Source organism: Crinia signifera, chromosome 2 (genome assembly GCF_055691185.1).
Source record: "Crinia signifera chromosome 2, ASM5569118v1, whole genome shotgun sequence".
Taxonomy (NCBI): domain Eukaryota; kingdom Metazoa; phylum Chordata; class Amphibia; order Anura; family Myobatrachidae; genus Crinia; species Crinia signifera.
In genome coordinates, this window is record NC_139218.1 from 193802000 (window position 1) to 193823216 (window position 21217).

Here is a 21217-nt window from a genome sequence, read left to right on the forward strand (position 1 = left end):
GGGCTTGCAAGATGTGTGTCTGCTGAGACTTTGAAGGGTTAATTGAGCTTAGCACAGGTAGCTTAGCATCCCATTTGTAAAGAGGCTTAAGAAACAGCAACAGTGATGATCCTGAAGCAGCGAAGGGGCAGCAGGTAGCAGAGAATCCCTCTACTGCTGCAGATGTGCAGATGCGTTGCTAGGATACAGACAGAACAAGGCAGCGGTGGGAGAAGATGCACAGAGATGGTAGACAGGCATGATGGGAAAGAGGAGATCTGGGAGGTACAAGGGTCTTACAAGAGCAGAAGAGATTCAGAATCATGATTAAAAACTGAGAGATTAAGTTGTAGATGGGAATTGTTGACATAGAAATTGAAAATATAAACTGGAGATACATAATACAAATGTGGTGTGAAGCTAGAGGTGTGTAAGAAACATTGGGGATATACAAGGCTAGGTAATATAAGTCAATATAAAGAGGATAAAGACTGGAATTCTGGGAAATTATATAACAGTTAAAAGACAAGTTCTTGTAAAGTGCTAGGCAACACGATTTACAATAGAAAAATATTAAAAAGGCAAAGATGATGTCAGGGGACACAGAAAAGCACAGGCACATAGAGAGAGCAAGAAAAGAATTGAAATAGACAGAAACACAAGGGAAAGGGGCAGATCTGGGGGGGAAAAGTAGCGAGGAGAAGTAATTGCTTCTTTGGTAAGCTGACGAAGACTGGATACATCATTCTGCAAGGCACATAGCTTACAGTAATGCTTTAGGATTCACAAAACACGATAGGTAGACAGCAATGGATAGACAAAATCAGGAGGGAGCTGTATCAAGACTCAAGGTGCCCATACACTGCCTGTGACGTCTCGCAGCAGTGTACGGACACACCACGAAGAAAGGTCCCGGCGGCAGGGACACATGCGATCCGTTGTGATGGATCGCAAGCGTCCCTGCTTCCCGCCCGCCCCAGAACGGGTGGTCGGACGGCCAGCCGGTCTGACCACCTAGTCGTCAGGGAGAGGCGATTTGGTCCGATTTAACGAAATCGCCTCGATGTATGTGGGCCTTTAGTGGGGCAGAAGCATAAAGCCTGGTAAAGTGCTAAAGGGATGATACAGTGGAAGGTGGTAAAACAGCAGCCAATCAGCTCCTAATTGTCATATTTCAAACCTACCCGAATCCTGCAGAACAAGATCCAGCCACTGCTGACCGGATTTCAAGTGTAGAATACACATAAATTTGAATGTATGTGTTGAAATCCGATTGTCCCACCATCCTGGTTGGACCCAGCGACTGTGGTGCAGCCGCGTATGTTTGGATTGCCGCATAGCAGCCTGGCTGGTGCTTTATCCCTTTACCAGGCTTAATACATTTGCCCTAGTGAGAGACAAAGTGTAGACATTGCAACCAATTGCAACCAATCAGCAAAGATCTCCTTGTGATTTCAGATCAATAACAGGAGATGGCTGTAAACAGGGATAGTACAACAATACATTTTTTATATGTTATTCTGAGTATTATTTTCATTTAGCCAGAATCATATTCAGAACTGGGACCTAGAACATTTGCTACAGATTAGTCCACAAACACGTTTTTGTAGTGGCTTCACCAAGGTTGCCTACCCCCCCGGAATGGCCGAGAGGGTCCCAGAAATCGGGTCCCTCTCCCAGGCCCCTGGAAAGGGGGGAAATCCCATTTCCCTTCATCTCCCGCGAACGCCCCTCCCGGCGGGGGGTCCGCGGGTCAAATGACGCGATTGCAAATACAGGCATTGCCTGAAATACAGGCATTGCACTGCGGGAGCGGGGCTAAAATGATGCAATCACACTAGACACACCCCCAATAGTGCAGCCTGTCTGTGACTCCGCCCCTGGATCGCCCCTTTCCCCCTCCCAGTGATGCCCCCCCTACTTCAGTTAGCTTACTGCCCTGTCCCGGAGAGGGCAGCAGAAAAGTCGACAACTATGGGCTTCCCCTGCATCAGAGTTGCTGTGATGGTGCTTGTGTAGATTTACGGCGGCAGTCTACACTACAATTTCAGTGTAGGCTAAGCTACGTTGTCAGAGTAGCCCAATGGCTGCCTAGCGTAGTCAGCGTAGTGACTCCGCGGCAGTGCTGCGTAGTCAGCATAGTGTCCCCATCAGGCAGCTAGTCACCATACTGTCACTGGGAGCTGTAGCTCTGTCCCCGGCATCCCTGGCAAGCCTAGTGAGCGCCTCTCACACAGCGTCGGTAACCGCCAGATCCCCTGCTCTGGCGGACGCCGGCAGAGAGGGGATCATGCGGGCGCCAGCGGAGAGGCGATCCATCTGTCTGAGACGCAGGAGCATCTCAGACGCTTGTGTGTGTCAGTAATTATTGTGTCAGGGTCTCATGCACAATAAGGACGCATTTGCCAGTGTTCCATGTTACATACTGGCAAATTCCTTAATTTCAAACCCCCACTATCCACGCCAGCCTGAAGTGTGGTGAGCACAGCGTCCCCTGTGAGGGGACGTGGATTCTGCATCCCCTCGCAGGGCTCACTGCGCTTCAAGCTCGGTGGCTCGTTGTGCATGCCACATTTTATGACATCAACTCCACGGCTGGCCGCGGGAACACTACGCTGATTTTGACAGGGACGCTACGCTGACTACGTAACTGCCGTCGTGAACAGGGGCTGGCTGGCAACTTTTAGCCTAGGGGGCAAGTCCAGAGCACTGGCCCATAATCAGCCAAGTCACCGCTGGAAGGAATGCTTTTGCGCGCCGAAAAATTAGGGGCGTGGCCTATCATAAGGGGCGTTGCCTGTACCATGATTGTATTGTGTACCTGCAGATTGCACATTTTAGCGAACCTTGTAATACCCATTACACATAAAGCCACATGCCGTAATGCCAATTACACATTATGCTGAACACCATGATGCCAGTTACACATTACGCCCAACACTGCGATGCTAATTACTCAATACACCGCACACTGTGATGCTAATTACACATTATGCTGCACACCTTGATGCCCATTACACCCCATACTGTGATGGCAATTACCCAATGCTCCCCACACCGTAATGTCCATTACGCCCCATACCATGATGCCCATTACACCGCACAATGTGATGTCCACAGTGCCAGATATGCCCCCACAGTGCAAGATATTCCGCCACAGTACCAAATACACATATGCCCCCACAGTGCCAGACACAAATGCCGCCACAGTGCCAGATATTCTGCCACAGTGCCAAATACGCATATTCCTCCACAGTGCCAGATATGCCCCCAGAGTGCCAGAGACACATATGCCCCCACAGTGCCAGAGACACATATTCCCCCACAGTGCCAAAGACACATATGCCCCCACAGTGCCAGATATGCCCCCACAGTGCCAGAGACACATATGCCCCCACAGTGCCAGAGACACATATGCCCCCTCAGTGCCAGAGACACATATTCCCCCACAGTGCCAAAGACACATATGCCCCCACAGTGCCAGATATGCCCCCACAGTGCCAGAGACACATATGCCCCCACAGTGCCAGAGACACATATGCCCCCACAGTGCCAAATACACATATGCCCCCACAGTGCCAGACACATATGCCCCCACAGTGCCAGATACACATATGTCCCCACAGTGCCAGATACACATATGCCCCCACAGTGCCAGATACACATATGCCCCCACAGTGCCAGATATGCCCCCACAGTGCCAAATACACATATGCCCCACAGTGCCAGATACACATATGCCCCCACAGTGCCAAATACACATATGCCCCCACAGTGCCAGATACACATATGCCCCCACAGTGCCAAATACACATATGCCCCACTGTGCCAGATACACATATGCCCCCACAGTGCCAAATACATATATGCCCCCACAGTGCCAGATATGCCCCCCACAGTGCCAGATACACATATGCCCCCACACAGTGCCAGATATGCCCCCACACAGTGCCAGATATGCCCCCCACACAGTGCCAGATATGCCCCCACACAGTGCCAGATATGCCCCCACAGTGACAGAAACACATATGCTGGGGTGAGGGAGGGGGGGGGGGGAGAGCGCTTACCCACTCGCTAGCTGCGGGCCGTGCTGCGGCTGGATCAGCTTCTCCAGCCCTCCTGCGCTGGCCGCGGCTTCCAGAACACGGCCGCGGCTACAGGAAAATGGCCGCCGGCCTCCTGCACTGAGAACATGTCCTCAGTGCAGGGGGCCGGCGGCCATTTTCCTGTAGCCGCGGCCGTGTTCTGTAAGCCGCGGCCAGTGCAGGAGGGCTGGAGAAGCTGATCCAGCCGCAGCACGGCCCGCAGCCAGTGGGTGGGTAAGCGGCCCGGGGGGCATATGGCACTCTGCCCCCCGGCCCAGCCCGCCCCTGGTCGTGAAACTATACAAGTACCGGTGTGATAAAAGGCAATTCTGTATATTGGATTTGTAAACCACAAACTTGCTGGCCATAATAGATAAAAATCTACTTAATAAATGTTACATTTCTCCTGCTAACGCTAAGCTTCAGTTACACGGGCCAGGAAGAATAAAAGTTAATGAGAACGAGAGGGAAGGGGGATGTGTCAGGAGAGCTAGCAGGAGCCAGACAGCCTCGGTGAATGAAGCTAATTTGGGAACACAAAGCTGTATATAAATGAAGTGGAGCCTGAATGTGAATACAAACACAGGAGAGAGACGTGGGGAGATTGATACATGGAAATAGGTGCAATAACTAATTCTAAGTATCAAAAAGCATTTCTTCAAAATCATTATTTAAAGTGGGACTTTACATTCCTGGATTTAACATTTTTCCTAGAGTTTAGTTATTTTATTTCACTTTTTCTATATTCACCAATATACTGCTGCAAATAGATTGTACTGTACATGACAGTACTCTGCCCAGGGGGTGCAAAACACACTAGCTGGCATACTTGGGCCAGATTTAGAGGTAGACACTGTTGCTAATGTCTTTAGCTGGAGTAGCAGGTGAGAATCTGCAAATGCCAGTTTCAGCCTACCTTGTGTACTAGCACACACCAGGAGCATAATTCCCTGAGGCAATGGAGGCTTCAGCCTCCGAGCTATAAGCACCTGCATGTAAAGCAGCACCTGTGTGGTTCACAGGCGGAACCAAGTGTGACCACTGCTCTTGCAATGGAGCTCTGCTGCGCACCTGTAGTTAATTGGCTGTATACCAGAAGCATAGGTGCCGATTTATGTTTTTGCTGGTGGGTGCTCAAGCCAAACATATAGGGGAGTGGCTTCATGGGGAAGGGGTGTGGCCACAAAAGAGGAGGGAGGTGTATGGTTAGAGTTATGCTGCAGTTGGGATGGACACATGGCTATGATGATGGGGGGTATTTTTAGGGTTAGGCTGCAGGAGTAGGGGTATGGGATGGGTTAGGGGGCTATTGTTAGGCTGTGGGGAGGGGTGTATTGACTACTAACCTGGCCCTCTCCTGCTGTTGGGGGAGATCACATCACCACAGCTCTGCATCCCTCCAGCGGGGATCGCCGGTTCCCAGGGTACCTGTCACTCAGTCTTCTCCCCCTTCCTTTTTTCCCAGGGTAACTGTCACTCAGCCTTCTCCCCCTTCCTTTCCCCCACCCACTCCGAGCACGGACACAAGGACACGGGGCAGGAGATGGAGGCTCATAAGGGGCACAGAGATGACAGTGAGCCTCGTAGGAGGATGTGGGAGAGCACCTGATGCAGTAAAGCCGTCACCTCTGGGTGACTGAGATGGATTTACGACCCCTGGCACACACCTAGCTATGCATACAATAAAAGCCCCCATAAACAATGGCGACTTAGCTGGGTGGAGAGGTCAACCACAAGCCTACCTTGAGAGGCAGGATCAATTGCTGTTATGCGGACCTTTCTCATATGATATATTGCATGCAATCCCATCCAAGTCTGCCCGTCAGATGCTATCCAACCAAGCATAGGACCAAAATTAGCATTGGACCCGCTGTCAATCACATGCTTTTCATGTAATTGAACGCTGTAATCGCATGAAAAGAGCCCAAATCGCAATGATTGTCACTTTAAAAAAAACTGGAGATTTCTTACCAAATCTCTCACTTTCTGAATCTCTCATCCTATTACATTTCTCCCCCAGTGTCTGTGATGACGGGGGGCAGTGACCAAGCATTGCGGGTGTAACATCACAGTTTCTGAGGTCGCCAAAATTAATGACAAAGGAAACCTAAATGAAGATTGCTATGGGAGATGGGTGCTACTGGCATCTGCTGTGATGATGGGTTCTGCGCTGGGTCAGAAGCAGAACTAGTGCCGGTACTAGGGTGCACCAACCAAAATATTGCTTAGGGCATCAAATTGGTTAGGGCTAGCTCTGTAATTTTGTTGTACTGAATGCATGCTTCCCAACATCTACATCCGTGTATGGCCTATGTAATAGGAGGCGTGTTCTTGCAGGGTTGGCACTGCCACAAGCCACATCCCCATTTTTTGTCACTACTGGGGGCATGGCTAGCGCTGTGTAAGCTGCTGGCCATGCCCCCAGCCCCTCTGCCTCTATTAATAGATGCTGTGTGCATGCACACAGCATCTATTCCCCGCTCTGCAGCACCAAACAGGGGGACTCCCAACTTCCCCACCACCACAGGACACTGCCGGCCCCCCAAAAAAGGGACAGTCCCGCAAAAAGCGGGACAATTGGGAGGTATTCTGAATTTAGTGTATGAAAAATAAACTGTGATAGTTCAGATCTGCAACTGATCACTTTTAAAATGAATGCACAGGTATCACAATTTTAATTTATGTTCCACCCACTGGTAACCTTTGTGTTCTATGCAAAAGTCTCCATATATTACTGCGGTTGTAAAATGTATTTAAGGTCAGCTGCCAAATCACGAAAGTCTAAACATAATTACCATGAACACACCTCTTAACACATCTAATATCCATCTTCCTAACAATTAAGATCAACCCTTTTCATAAAATAAAACATATTTTTACCCTAAATTATTCTTACTCCTACGTACTTACAGTTTTAATGAATCTTGAGAGCATCTGACATTTCAATTGTCTACAGATGTGTCCTCATACATCTTTGCTGCAGTCACGCCAAACAGCGCTATGGGACTCCAATAGCGTTGGGCATATTTTTTGCATCTTGTTTGACAAAAAAATGTGCCTTAGTTGCAATGTAGGCAACTGGGATCCACTAGTAGACTGTGTTGATTAGTTGTACATGTCATACTTGTATGACTGTGTGTGAATGAGTCTCTGTGCATGAACTGCTACAATCAGTGGTGTAACTATAGAGGGTGAAGGGGGAGCACTTGTTTGTTTGTTTTTTTGCCACCACTGCGGGGAAGGCAAGTGTGCCGGGCCTTAGCCACTAGAAGAGGCACTGCCTTGTCTGCCACAAGGAGACTGAAGAGGCACTGCCCTGTCTCTTGCAGTTCCTCCCCGCCACGGCCAGCAGAGACTGCAGCGGCAGTAGGATACACACAGCATCTGTCTGCTTACAACCGTTCCTCCCAAAGGTAGAGACAGGAGCATGCGGCCCTTAGCAAAATCAATGCTGAGCGGCACCACAGAACCACCAGTAACTACAGTTCACCCCCCAGCTACATGGCCCCACCACCAGCAGCACCAAGGACCTGACATCAGCAGCGGTGAAGTAAGTGCGCAGGGAGGTGGTGGCCAGAGAGGGGGGTTACTGTCTGCCATGGCCCCTTTTGTGTGTGGGAGGGTGGTTGCTGAGTGCCATGAACCATCTTAGGGGAGTACTCTGGGGGGAAAGGGTAGTGGGGTTGCTTTCTGCCATAGACCCTATTTGAGTTTGTGTGTGTGTGTGTGTGGGGGGGGGTACTGTTTGCCATGGTAATCTGCCCGTGTTCCCCAGACATTGTAGCACTTTTGGGGTGATCATTTCATGCATATACAGTATGTATAGGGAGTTAATGTATGGATGAATGTATGAGGGAGACATTGTATGTAGGGTGAGACCCCATTCCCACCCATCTGTCCGTCTGTTTCTATGTCTGTCCACCTATGTCCTCTATATACTGTCCTCTATATGGTGCTCTGTTGGACTATATATGGCCGCCCCCTGTCTGACTCTTTCTCTTCCCAACTCTCCCTCCCCGACTTTGTCTCTCTCTCAGCCTAACACTCTCCCTCCTCAACACTGTCTCTCTCTCTCCGACTTTGTCTCTCTCGCACTGTCTCTGTCCCTCACTCTCTTATTTTCCCGCTCTCCTTCTTTTGACCTGATTTTCTTGAGCCCCTCTCTTTCTCTCTCTGTCCCTTATGCACTCTCTCTCACATCTCTCCCTTTCTCCCTTGCTCCTTCCCCCACTCTCTTTGACACCCTCTCTGTTTCCTTGATGTCCTCTCTCTCTCTCTCTCAACACCCCATCTCTTTCTTACTCTTACTCTTTTCCCATGAAATACCCTCTTTCTTCCTGAACCCCCCCCCCCTTTCCCTTTCTCACTCCTCTATCTCTCTCTCCACCTGATACCCTCTTTGTCTCTCACTCCCCTCCCTCTCTCTCCTGCTCTATTTAGGGGTATTGTAATGGAAGGGCCCTTTAAAGATTTTGCTATGGGGCCCTGAATGTTCTAGTTACGCCCATGGCTACAATGTAGCGGCTACGATTTTTTTCCACACCATGGCACTAATTCAGGTTCACTCGGAATGGGGCAGATTCGGCCCCGCCCCAATGTGTATTTTACGCATGTGCAGAACCCGGCAATGAACGGCTTTGGCGAGTTAGACACTCGCCTGGCCGTTCGTTGTGGGGAGGGGGGCGGAGACAGTGCTGGACCATGGGAACACCCAGCGTTTTATGTGCGTCCCCATGAAAACACTGGGCATTTCCATGGGTACACAGGTGAGATGATGCCTGTAGGGGGCGGGTGACTGACGTCACAGGACATCAGCTAACCACCCTATCTTTGTCGCACCGTTTGTAAATAAAAGTCAGCTTTCACTGACTGTTATTTGCGAAGGCTAGAGAAATCATTCTAAGGTCGGTGACCATCGAATGGTTTCTCCTGCTAGCTGAGGCATGTGAGGGGATGTGTTCTCGTACACATCCCCTCACATACTACGAGGGGATTCAGAGGCGTGGGGGGAGGGGGGCGGTATTCGGCCGGGCGGTGTCTCAGGATGCTCGCAGCTTACCGAGCCAACCTGAATCAGGGCTCAAGTTCAGTTCTGTTTCAAATACAGACTCATTCCCGTACAGATATACAGTCTCCTGGTGCATCACTCTACGACTAAGATGCATTTGCTGCCTATGGAGGCTTAGTGCATTCTAGGCACAACGCGTTACCTCTTAGATGCATTTTCACCAAAAAAGATGCCCAGCGCTATTTGAGTTACAGGACACCTGACTCACACCAAGCATCTGTCGCTGTGTCGCATATTGAGACTAACTGTATGAGGAGTATCCAACTACTGCCCATTTTTACTGTGAGGTAAATGAGCCATTATCAGGGTTCTGGGATATGTTCGCAGAGCCATAGGTTATTGGTTCCCCGATTTATCTCATTCCATAATATTGCTCCACAATCCCAGGTAAAAAAAAATTGTTGTACACAATCGGTCTTTGCCTTTACCCCACCTAACACTTCCAACAGAATTAATTATTAGCTAAAAATAAAGTGTATTATAAAATACATTACATCAAATGGCTAGCGATTAGTATACATCATAATTAACTACATACTTTAATATAAATTGCAACCTTAATCTTAAAAAGTTTGCTAACAAGGGCTGAAAGTTGTAGTTACATGTATTATGAGCTTTTATTATATCCCTCTCCTGTCTTCTAGAAAGCCAAGCAGATAGGAGAAGGGTAAGCAGGGTCTTTCCGTAACGAATGGTTTCCTCGGCAACTGACAACAATTAATGGTGAGTAAGGACGTGGGCCTGAGCTACGCTGCTGGTTGCTGTTGGTACTTGGTTCTGGGGGATGCGGGGGAACACAGATCAGCGCTGACACACGTCACACGTGTAAACCGTGCATGCTTCCGCTGTAATCCCCAGAAAACACTGAGATCACAGTAGGAAGCCAAGAACAGAGCTGGGTGTTTACAGCTAGGAAACAGATTTGTTTCACTGCTGTAAGCAGCAAACTATTCCATAGGTTGTAATGTCATCTACAGTACTCTAGCAATTATGCTATAGGGCCTGATTCAGCATGGATCGCATATGATAAGCTGGTCACAACGTTTAGGATATGCAAACTAATAGCATTGCAAATGCAGGTAGAGATGCATACCTACTTCTGCCTGCTTTTGCGGTACCAGGCACCCCCTGCAGCGCTGCTCTGCTCCGCTCCCGGCTGCCTTGCACCTGCACGCCCATGCATGCAGGTGCAAGGCAGCCGGGAGCAGAGCAGAGCAGCGCTGCAGGGGGTGCCAGGTACCGCACCACAGATTTACTTACATAGGCAGGCGGGAGCAGGGCAGAGAGCAGCACTGCGTTGATGTCTGGGTGTGTTTTTCTTTTAGGGATGCCAATCCCGGGATCCCGAGAATCCCGAGATTGAGCATTTTTCAATCCAGGAATCCGGGATTGAAAAAATGCCCCGGGATTGGCATCCCTAGTACAGACTGAATTGTGTACAGTATGTGTCTATTTTATTACTTTTATTAATTATTATTGTGTTCCTTTACTCTTGCAGATCATGTACTATGTTTGTCGTCAAATACATTTTATCCAAATAGATCGATTTTGCCATGTCCTCGACAACTTTCAAATTGCTGTATGGGTTTCAGTGGCCATGAAAAGCTGACATTTTAAAATGATGCAGTCTTCACAAAAAGTGAATTATCTGCCTACAGAGACCATAAATAATGAATGATAAATAGAAAGCAGGCAGAGAGAATCTTAAATAATTGACTGCAAGGGCTCAGCGAGACAGAAGTGAAAGTATGTTGAGTTAGTCCAGTATCAGTACCCTGTTCATTGTACTGCAGTGCAAGCCTGATGGCCCTTTTCTGAAATAATATTAAACAAGATGATGCCTTGTGCTTCATAGTGGTGGTGTATTCCTTACCTGAGCTAACAGATTGCATAGATGCATTAAAGGGTTTTTTCTAACTTTGAGGGGGTTTAGACAATGCCTCTATGTTCCTTCACATAAGAGCAACATTTAGGGACCCAAGTCCATACCTCCCAACTTTAGTGTTCTGCAAACCAGGACCTGCTACGCCAGAAGTGCACCTGGCCAGAAAAGAGCGCCAAGAACACCCTTAGCAGCTGGGCAGCCCCTAGCTCCCCTCCCTGCACTGATAGATGCCATGCATTCAGTAATCATTGTCTCCCCCAACTGTTCCCCCTGCCTGTGAGACACGGTGAAATGCGGGTGGGTCAGCGGTACAGTGTCTATTTAGCGGGACTTTCCCATTGTAATTGGGACAGTTGGGAGGTATGCAGTTCCTATGCTAACCATTAGTGGGGTCCTATGCTGTAATGCTGCAAAAATGGTGCATGAAAACTGAGAGATACAGTGCATGTGCAGAAATTACAGATAACTCTTAGTTGTATGGCAGCAGCAATGTGTTGGAGCCCTTCTCTCTTTTACCAGCAGAGCTCTGCAGATAGGTGTGTGCCAGGAGTCTGGCAACACCGGCACACATCTAGTATCGGACCACATCAGATGTGATACATCAGAGGTGCTAAAAATGATGTGTCGCTGTCGGGTGCACATACGAGTTATCTTATGGGCAGCCCGTCAGACCTCCGACTCCAGTCCATTGTGCACGGGACCGCACATCTGATCGTATCGGATGTCATACATGTGCGATTGGGGCCAATTTCATACAATTGTTTGGCCCGATCCGCCGGAATCGGATGAAATCGGGCACATATCACATATCACATAGTGTATGGGGGCCTTTATAAAGGGTGGAATAGTGGTTTGCTAATCGCAGTATTAATTTAGTCATGGATTTTAAATTTTAGTTTTAGTCACTTTCCTACAATTTGCATACGATTCGATGCAATTTAGCACACCCTCACTATCCACATCAGCCCGAAGCATGGCGAGGGCAGCGAGCCCCGCGAGGGGACGCTGTACACGTCCTAGCGACCTGTTCATATCCCCACTATCCACGTTGGCATGGAGTTGACTTTATAAAGACTTTAATAAAGTGTGGTGAGCACAGCGAGCCACCGAGCCAGAAGCGTGGCGAGTGTAGCAAGCCCCGTGAGGGGATGAGTAGAACGAGCCTGAAGCGTGGCGATCGCAGCGAGCCCCGCGAGGGGACATGGATTACTTGACGTGTATTCTGCGGCCCCTCATGGGGTTCGCTACGCTCGCCACGCTTTGGCCTCATTTTACGCGTCCCCTCGTGGGGCTCCCTGCGCTCTCCACACTTTATACAATCAACTCCACGCCCACGTGGATAGTGGGGATATGAGCAGGTCGGGAGGACGCGCACCGCGGCCCCTCATGGGGCTCGCTATGCTCGTCACGCTTTGGGCTGATGTGGATAGTGGGGCTGGGCTAAATCTCAATGCAGATCGAATCGTGTGCAAATGGTATGCAAATCATATGCAAATACTGCATGCGATTTGCATGCGATCAGCTGAGAAGTGCCGCTGTGAAACTTCATTTATTTATCATTCTCTTGACTACTTTGAATAACCTTCACTATGTGTTTAGCAATCTAGGTATCAAGTGCAACAAAAATGCTATTTCCTTCACAGCAGGTAATTTTGTTCTGCAAATATAAATTTAAGGATACAATTGTTTTTTTTATTAAAAATGTTAATTTAAATAATTAAAGAAACAAACAACCTTTTCTGATACAAGTAAGTAGTAGTACAGTACTAGTCTACTGCAAAATAAAATGAAGCTGTAATGATGCATATTACAATATACAGTATAGTTATTTAGCTAAAGTTACCGGTAACTACAGATAAAGCAGCTCTCAATTGAGCTGCTCCTGGCGATTGTACCGCCAATCGCCACCCTCCACCAGAGGACAGAAGGGGGCGCGCGCACACGAGATGCTCGCGCACCCCGTTCTTTTAAAGCCTGTAGCAGCCCTCCGCCCACTCTGCTCCAAGCTGCCCCCAGCACCCCCTGATCCCCTTGTCCATCTCCCTAAAGCAGAGAAGGGCAGGAAAAACAGACATTTCTTGTGGGAGGCACACTTTTGCATAATGGTGTGCATTCCACAAGAAATCTCTGTGTTAACGGATTGGTTGCCTTTTGTGGTCAACTGTTTTCTTTTGTGAGTATCTGATTATTCGATTTCCTGGGGGCACCTCCAACACTAATAAATAAATGATCTCATTCAATAGAGAAAAATTATTTTGAGATTGTTGGTTTGATAAAGCTAATCCAATATGTTTCTTGTCCTGTGCGGGATACTCCTTTCTCTACTGTCCAGTGATAAAATGTCATCAGTTAACCTCCACTACAAGTCTGTAACAGGGTATTTTGAGTGAAAAATCTTGGTTTAAGTTTTTATACTGTACTATTCACGTGTAATACTCTTTCAGATTCCCACAAAAAATATCTGGTTTCTCTCACTTACTGCACCTGGATATTACCTATATTTTTGACTACTGTTACGGGGAGAACTTAACACATATCAGTAATTGTAAAACTTTATTTCATTAGATCTCAATAACCAATTACCACCAAGACAATGTGGCACTTACAGTGGCATTATCTATTTATGTCATAAACCAAGTTTTAGGTCATTAGATCTATCCTTATCACCCTGGCTAATTAATGAAACACTGCTGGCAAGACACTGTCTCTGATAGGAGTCTGTTCTGGTGATGTGATTAGCAGGAGAGTAATAGCTATTTCTACTTTACTCTATGTACTGACACTGTGCATGCACTGTATCAAGATAACTGACATACAGTGTCAAGATAGACAGCCAATAGGTCAACACCAGATGGTCTAAATGGTCGACCCAAGCAATAGGTAGACATGTTGATTGTCGACATGAGTTTTCCCCCAAAAATTCTTTATTCTTTGGACTTTTTTGTTATACTTTACCACGTGTACTCTGATTGGTAACAGTGTGCCGAGCACAGTGCTAGCAGAGCAAGACACCTGGCCTGAAGAGCATGATGAGCGAAGCGAGGAACCGCAGCACACTAATTGGGGTCCACATGCTGAGGTTTCGAAAAGTCGGAAGCCGGGACATTTTTCATCGGATCCGACAGTAACTAGAAAATTCGGAATCCAATGTTCCGACTGTTGAGTGTCATTAAGTTCGTGGCCGACAATCCACAGCCGTTTCCGACAATACATACTCGCCTCCATAGGGAGGCGGGTCTGTAGCAGGTGGATTGAATACTGAACTGCCGATATTTCCACTGTCAGAATATCATCAGAGAGTCAATACCCCGATTATCTATGAGTTATACCACACCCGTATGTGCTGCCTTAAATACTGTAAATTTTTCTCTTCTCTTAAATAAAGGCTGTGTGGGAGAAAATTGCAGTAGAGTTGGCAAGCCTTATGTAAGGTATATTACATCATTTCACAATTTATATTGAATTTTTCTTTTTAATTTGACATGCTTTTTATTGTACATAGTGTATGGAATATCATTCAGAAGTGTGCAGAAAGTTTTTAGACAGCTTGGCAGTTCAGCTGATTTTAAAATCGAGTTCTGATGACCTGTCAAAGTTCACCAGCTGCCGCATTAAGCAGAACTGCCAGCTTGCAGCAAGAGGGTACAGTTGCAGGTACAGTGCTGACTAAAAACAAACTTGTTGGCACTGTACTTGCTTTATCATATGGTACCGGCTGCTGCCTTCTACTACAGTAGACAACTCAAATTTATAGGAATAGCTTATTCAGACCATTACTGAATAAAGTTTTTATGCATTCAGGCTTTAGATTTAAGAGCAAATTAAACAAAAGAAGCAATTAGCATGGTTACAAAACCATGTTTCACTAGCACACTACTGCACAGCCACAATGTACAAAGAAGTAATGGCTGAATCAGGCCCGGCCTGTCCCGGCCAGTTACCTCCTCCTCCCAGTACCTCTTCCGGTTGCAGGGAAGGGGAGAAGGAGCCTGGCAGCCCCTGCAGCCATCTGAGCAGGAGGATACCGGGCACAGCAGCAGGGGGAGAGCCTTGGGGACCCGCTCACCCCCGCCTTCTGCTCGCGATACTAATTGCATATGTTAGTTCCGTACGTATACGATTAGTATGACTGCAATGTGTGGCAGGATGTACCGCAACTGCTTGGTACATCCTGCCCCAGTGAGACAGCCATTTCTGCATGGTAACTGGTTGGATAACATGCAGATGTACAGAAAGGCAGCACCCAGTGGTGATTTTGACATATGGGCTGCAGGACTGGTAAAATCTGTCAAAGTAGTGAAGCCTGTGCAGTCTCACAGACTGGAAGTCAGACCTGCCAGTCACCCAATGCAGTCCCATTGGGAGGTGTTCCCTCCCTCCAGGGCTGCCTTTTTGGCTTCTATGGCCTGTAGCTGAAGCAACCTACAGAACCTGGGGTACGCACATGCGCTGTACCGAGGCCGATCCTGCGCAATCACCGGTTCAAGTGCTGTCATCTGCATTTTATGGGCGACGGGACCATGATTTGACTTCCTAGGACTGAAGCAGAAGCAGCCCATAGAAGCTGGGGGTATGTGCATGCGCAGTACCAAGGAAGATACTGCGCATGTGCCAGTCCTGGTGCTTGTCATCTTCATTGATCAGTGGGTGAGCAGCAGCGGTGGGGAGGGGTGCCAGCATAGTGGCTTGCAGCAGCACCACTTCTACACTCATGTAGGAGTCACCACTGAATGCCCCTCATTGGAGTAATATGGGAGTGTCACTGGCATGTTGCCCGACTTCCTTGCTTATTTGAGGCATGCAGACCTCAAAAGTCTGTTTCAGATGGAACCTTTTCCCCAGCACAGGGTGGGTGGCTTTGGACAGAAAAACAGTGGCATGTGCAGCCTTCTGCATGATGATGTACTGATACTTGAATTTATGGTAAATCTGGCTGCCATGGATGTCCACAAACCACTTGCATTCGACTCACTGTTTGAAATAACATTGCATGTGTGTAAAGCTGGGTACACAATGGAGCGATGGGGATTTATTCCGACATCAGAAGGAAAACCAGTCACTGAGGCTTGCTAGTACAGGCACCGTGTTAATAAAGGCTGGTACGTTCAGTGTTCTGTCCTTCATTACTATGCATTAGGTCACTAGCGATCACTTGGTCACTTGCTAGGTGATGCACATATGCCGATATCGCTAGGTAAGCCATATGCCGATGTGCCTAGCTGGATAGAATACCGCTCAATGTGTACCCAGTTTGAGATTTTCGTAAGTTGGGGGGACACCTCTCTGGTGTCTTACATCTGAGAGCGCCCCCTTTGCGGGAAGCGGGCAGGCAAATGCTGGGCATTCTCATGAGCGTGACGACGGCCTGCCACCTGCACTGCTGTGTGCTAGCGGCCGGCAAATAATCAATTCTCCATGCATTTCGCATAGGCAGTGTGCACATGCACATAAATACTTATGCGCTCCCCTGTGCAAACGCGCAGGGAAGCGATACAATTAGAATCACCCCCTAAGTGTCTAGTATCTGTGGACTGTAAAATGTGTTTCACAATTCAACATAGAATTATGAGGTGCACTGCAGCACTGCAAGCATTCTGCTAGTAAAGAGTCTCAAATACATCACTGGCAAGATAAAGGTTAAATGCAGCCTCAAAACAAAGGACAATGAATCATGGGATATAGCCTGCCAATATCTGTTTAATTACCACAAACCCAGCTGGCTCCTCAGCTCACGTCCGAAAAATACAAGAAAATGGGGGAAAGAATCAAAAATAGCTTTCAGTTTTATTTTTAAAGTCTTGTTGAATTATTGAGAGCACAGTAGGAACCCGCGGCCCTTCTTCAATCAATATTTCATCCTGTCTCACTCCTTGTGCTTTCTTCTCTCTGGTAATGAGTTCTAAATGTAAGGAAGCTACTTTCACACTTAGTCAACATGGTTGAGCAAAGGAGATAATCCATGAGCAGCATGACGCTTCAGCGTATTATTTTACAATGATGTCAGGTACTGCAGAAAGGCGATGTACAGCATTTATACACCTACGCCACATTGTGTAGGTGTATAATAAAATAAATAAAATACCTAGTAATAATAATATATATATATATATATATATATATATATATTTAACAGTGCATACCTATAAAATACATAATGATATTGAATATGACTACACATGAAAATACTGAGGGACTACTTGTGAAGCCAGACTGATGCTGATCAAGGCATTTTTTTGTGATGCTAAAATCTAATTGAAAAAAGTAACAAAGATATCTTCTATGTTCAGCAGTATTGCAGATCAATGTCCGTATTATTCCCAAATAGGATGGTGATCTGAGCCCATATACCAAACCCCAGAAAAGCTTTGCCCCAATAGACAATCCCTCTTCATTTGATGTTACCCACTGTTACCTAAAGGCTATAGTTTTGGGGGCAAGAGATCTTTAGAATAGGGATGGCCATCGTTGCCTTTGCCATCGATCAATGGCAAAAGTGCAACTGACCATCGATAGTGTATAAATATTCAATGGATGACCATCGATGTTTTTACATATCGATGGTCATCCATTTTCTTTGATTGACTGGTCTGTAGGCCAATCAAAATGTGGGGGTGGGGCTTTGCGGGTGCCGGGGCAGAGCTATGCTCCGTGTCCCAACACCTTGGGGAAAAAGCAAAAACGAAACTTTTTGTTTAAGCTTGACATCGATGGTGGGAAACCATGTGGTTCTCCCCCATCGATGGCAAAACTATTCGACATCGCCCATAAGCCATCGATGATTTCTAATCATCGATGGTTGATGGCCATCCCTACTTCAGAACCCTCCCTGGCAGCCTATATTTACTGATAGCTATATATGCTCAGTTAGTAAGCTGAGTCAATCGCTGTCATATTACTATGGTTGTTCCAGTAAGAGGTTATTAATAAACAGAAAAATCATCTGTTAATGTTAAGAAATGGGACAGAATTGCTTAGGGTCTAAAACAGAAATCGTATTATAGCCCCGGATCATTTTATTAAAACATGGATGTCTTGGACTGTACACTTTCATGCAGGTCTGCCATTGACAACGATCTAGTGCAATAATTTTGTATAACTGAAAGTGCTATTACTGATTGCCTTGACTGCCCGACGCTCTCCTGCTACCTTTTCCCCCATTTTCTCCTTTTTCTTCTTCCTCACCATTTCACCTTATTTTTGTTTTTATGTTATTATAATGGTACATGTGCTAATTGATTAGAAGGGTTTTTGAATGTCATGTCGATTTATCTTGATGATGTTCCCTTTCCATGTTCTTTGTATATTACACCTTGCCTTCCTTCCTATTTATGTCATTTTATTTGCAAAAATCAATAAAAAGTATTTAAAAAAAAAATCCTATTATATATACTCTGTAATGAATCTTCATTAAACAAAAAATAATAAAAGCGAAAACACAAGACATTGGGTGAAATTTAATAGGATGAGAGATTCAGAAAGGGACAGATTTGGTAAGAAATCTCCAGGTTTTTTTTAAAGTGGCAATCATTTACATTGCAAAATCCAACTGATTTTGCAGTGTAAATGATTGCCGCTTTAAACAAACTGGAGATTTCTTACCAGATCTCTCACTTTCTGAATCTCTCATCCTATTGACTTTCACCCATTGTCTTGAACTTTTACGATGTTGTTGAGAATCTGTTCTTATGATCAGTAATATACCTAACCAATCTGCTGCATGTGACGGTAACTTCAATGATGCTCTCACCAGTGACGGAAAAAATCTATAAAGCATTAATAGTGTCACTAATAATTATGAAATATTACAAGAGAACAACATATCATGCAGTGCGGTGAAAATCCAAATAGCAAAGTGAGGTTTGAAGGTCAATTATGTCCATTATGAGGTTGACATCAAAGCTGACTTAATGCACTAGTGACTAGTCTACTTATTAAGAGGCCATTAAGGTCTATTATTCATGATTTTGAGCTATATTAAAAGAAAAAAAACAACAGATGATAATGGCCATGAGCGGCGTCAGTAACTTTATGTACATGTGTCGTGATTCAGAGTGGGTTGTAGTTTTGCGAATCCTTGCAAAACTACAACTCATGGTGGCAGACTGCAGCCCAATGCAGGGTAAGGACACAATACATAGTGAAGCACTCGAACATTACTGGCTGTCCCCTCTCTGTGCAGCCTAGTTGCAAAGCCAGGCAGAGGCTGGCCATGTTTTGGTCCCAGCAGTTGCAAATGACTTTATGCAGCCACTGCGAGACTCCCCCCAAGAGTTCCAGAAAAGGCTGCTCAATACCTTTTCTCCATCATGGTGTAGATCAGGCTCATAATACATTAGGATAAAAGCTCACATTTTTCCATCCCTCTATGAGCTTCTAGCCATGCCACCAGTCCCTCTGGCTGCGGGAATAGACGCAGTGGCCATGCGCACAGCATCTATTTAGTGTTGCTCAGCAGGTGACAGGGGAGACTACTAACTGCCCCCCCCCCCCCTCCCTCTGCACGCACGCCACCGGATACTGCCACCTCCGGACGAGACACTGGAACATCCACAAAAAAAGAGACGTTACCATGGACAGCAGGACAGTAAGGAGGTATGAATTCCGACAATTGGTAAGTGGGTATGCACATTTATACATAAACCATACCAATCATTAAACTGATCAGTGGAATAGCCAGAAGGCCAATCCATTGGCTAATTGAGAATCTGATCTTAGCTAAAAACAACACAATTCAGCTTTGCTACAGTATAATTTCACACAACAAAATGCTAAATTCCTTCAAATTTTATTTTACATGATTTAAAATGGCAAATAAGTTTAACCACATGAACTATTCAAATGCAATATGCAAATAAGGGTTTGGATTAAGTTTTATAAAATATTTCTTGAATCTTAAATTAGGGATGTAGTGAATCCCTACCCATTTACTGTGATAACTTTCTTACTAAGAACAGTTTATTACAGTAAGCAGCAATTCATTTTATTTAAACATATTTTATGCCCAAGTATGTAAATGTGGGATGCTTTAAATCAGAAAGCAGCACTTTGCACAGCTGGCGGCACTTATCGGGAGCATATTATCCAGAATACATGGAAAAGCAGACAGGACTAGTGACTCTTCCTGTTAAATGAGTGCATTACACTGTGCCCTGTTACAGCAAGAAGAACATGCTTACAAACAGACCAACATTACAATTTAAAAATAGGTCATCCTTAACTTTTAATCTCTCGCACTGGGGAGAACCCAGAGGGGAAGTCATAGAGAAATATCAAGGATTGTAGCAGATTTTTGGCATTACTCAGCAGATTTATTTATTTATTTTCTTATATATATAGCGCAGCATATTCCATTGTGTTTTACAAATGGAGACAGTGATACAACAAACTGGGTATATACAGATAGTCAAAAAGGTTGGAGGGTCCTGCTCGCAAGCTTACAATCTATAGGGAAATAGGCATTGATACACAAGGATAGGTGTTCTTGATTGCATGAAGACCACCAGAATGCAAAGGTTCTTGGTCTACTGTATGATATAGTGACCCAGCAGTTTGGCCAGGGGTCAGGAGGATGAAAAGTGTGAAAAAGGGTTAGTTAAAATATGTTAGTTGGGCGCCCACTATAGTAAGTACGCTCATACCCCCACTATCTATGTCGGCATGGAGTGGATTTTATATAGAGTGGCGAGCGCAGCGAGCCATCGAGCTCCAAAGCGTGGCGAGCGTACGCGTAAAACTAAGCAATTAGCTTAGTGGGCGCCCAAGTAACATATAAGTACCTGAAAAAGAAAGAGATAGTATATGTGTGGCCTGTACATTGGGGATGTGATTGGATAGGAATGGTATATGAAGGTTATGTGACTGGTTCAGGAATCTGATATGCTTGTGTGAAGAGGTGAGTTTTCAGGGAATGCTTGAAGGATTCGAGACTGGAGGAGAGTCTTATTGTGTGTGGGAGGGCATTCCACAGAGTGGGTGTAGCCCAAAGAAATTCCTGAAATCGCGAATGGGAGCTAGTAATGCGTATGGTTGAGAAACGTAGATCTTGTGAGGAGCTAAGAGGTCAAATATGGAGATATTTTAAGATAAGAGAAGAGATGTATGTTGGTGTAGTTTGGTTTATGGCCTTGTGTACAAGCAAAAGTATTTTTTATTGAGTACGATAGAATGCAGGTAGCAAATGGAGGGAGTGACAGAGTAGCT

The 21217-nt window shown here is 46.1% G+C and overlaps 1 protein-coding gene and 1 long non-coding RNA gene across 6 annotated transcripts in view; one reads left to right on the forward strand and one right to left on the reverse strand.

Moving 5' to 3' along the window:
• Positions 1–21217, reverse strand: part of DLGAP3 (DLG associated protein 3) — a 385428-nt gene that overhangs the window by 308713 nt on the left and 55498 nt on the right. The gene's annotated exons all lie outside the window — the stretch shown is intronic.
• Positions 207–10965, forward strand: LOC146058944 (uncharacterized). Of its 2 annotated transcripts, XR_014470055.1 has the most exons (4): positions 211–264; positions 7394–7614; positions 9777–9855; positions 10631–10965. It is a non-coding gene; the product is annotated as an uncharacterized LOC146058944 (long non-coding RNA). The 2 variants fall into 2 exon arrangements; XR_014470056.1 differs by lacking the exon at positions 7394–7614 and having other exon boundaries at positions 207–264.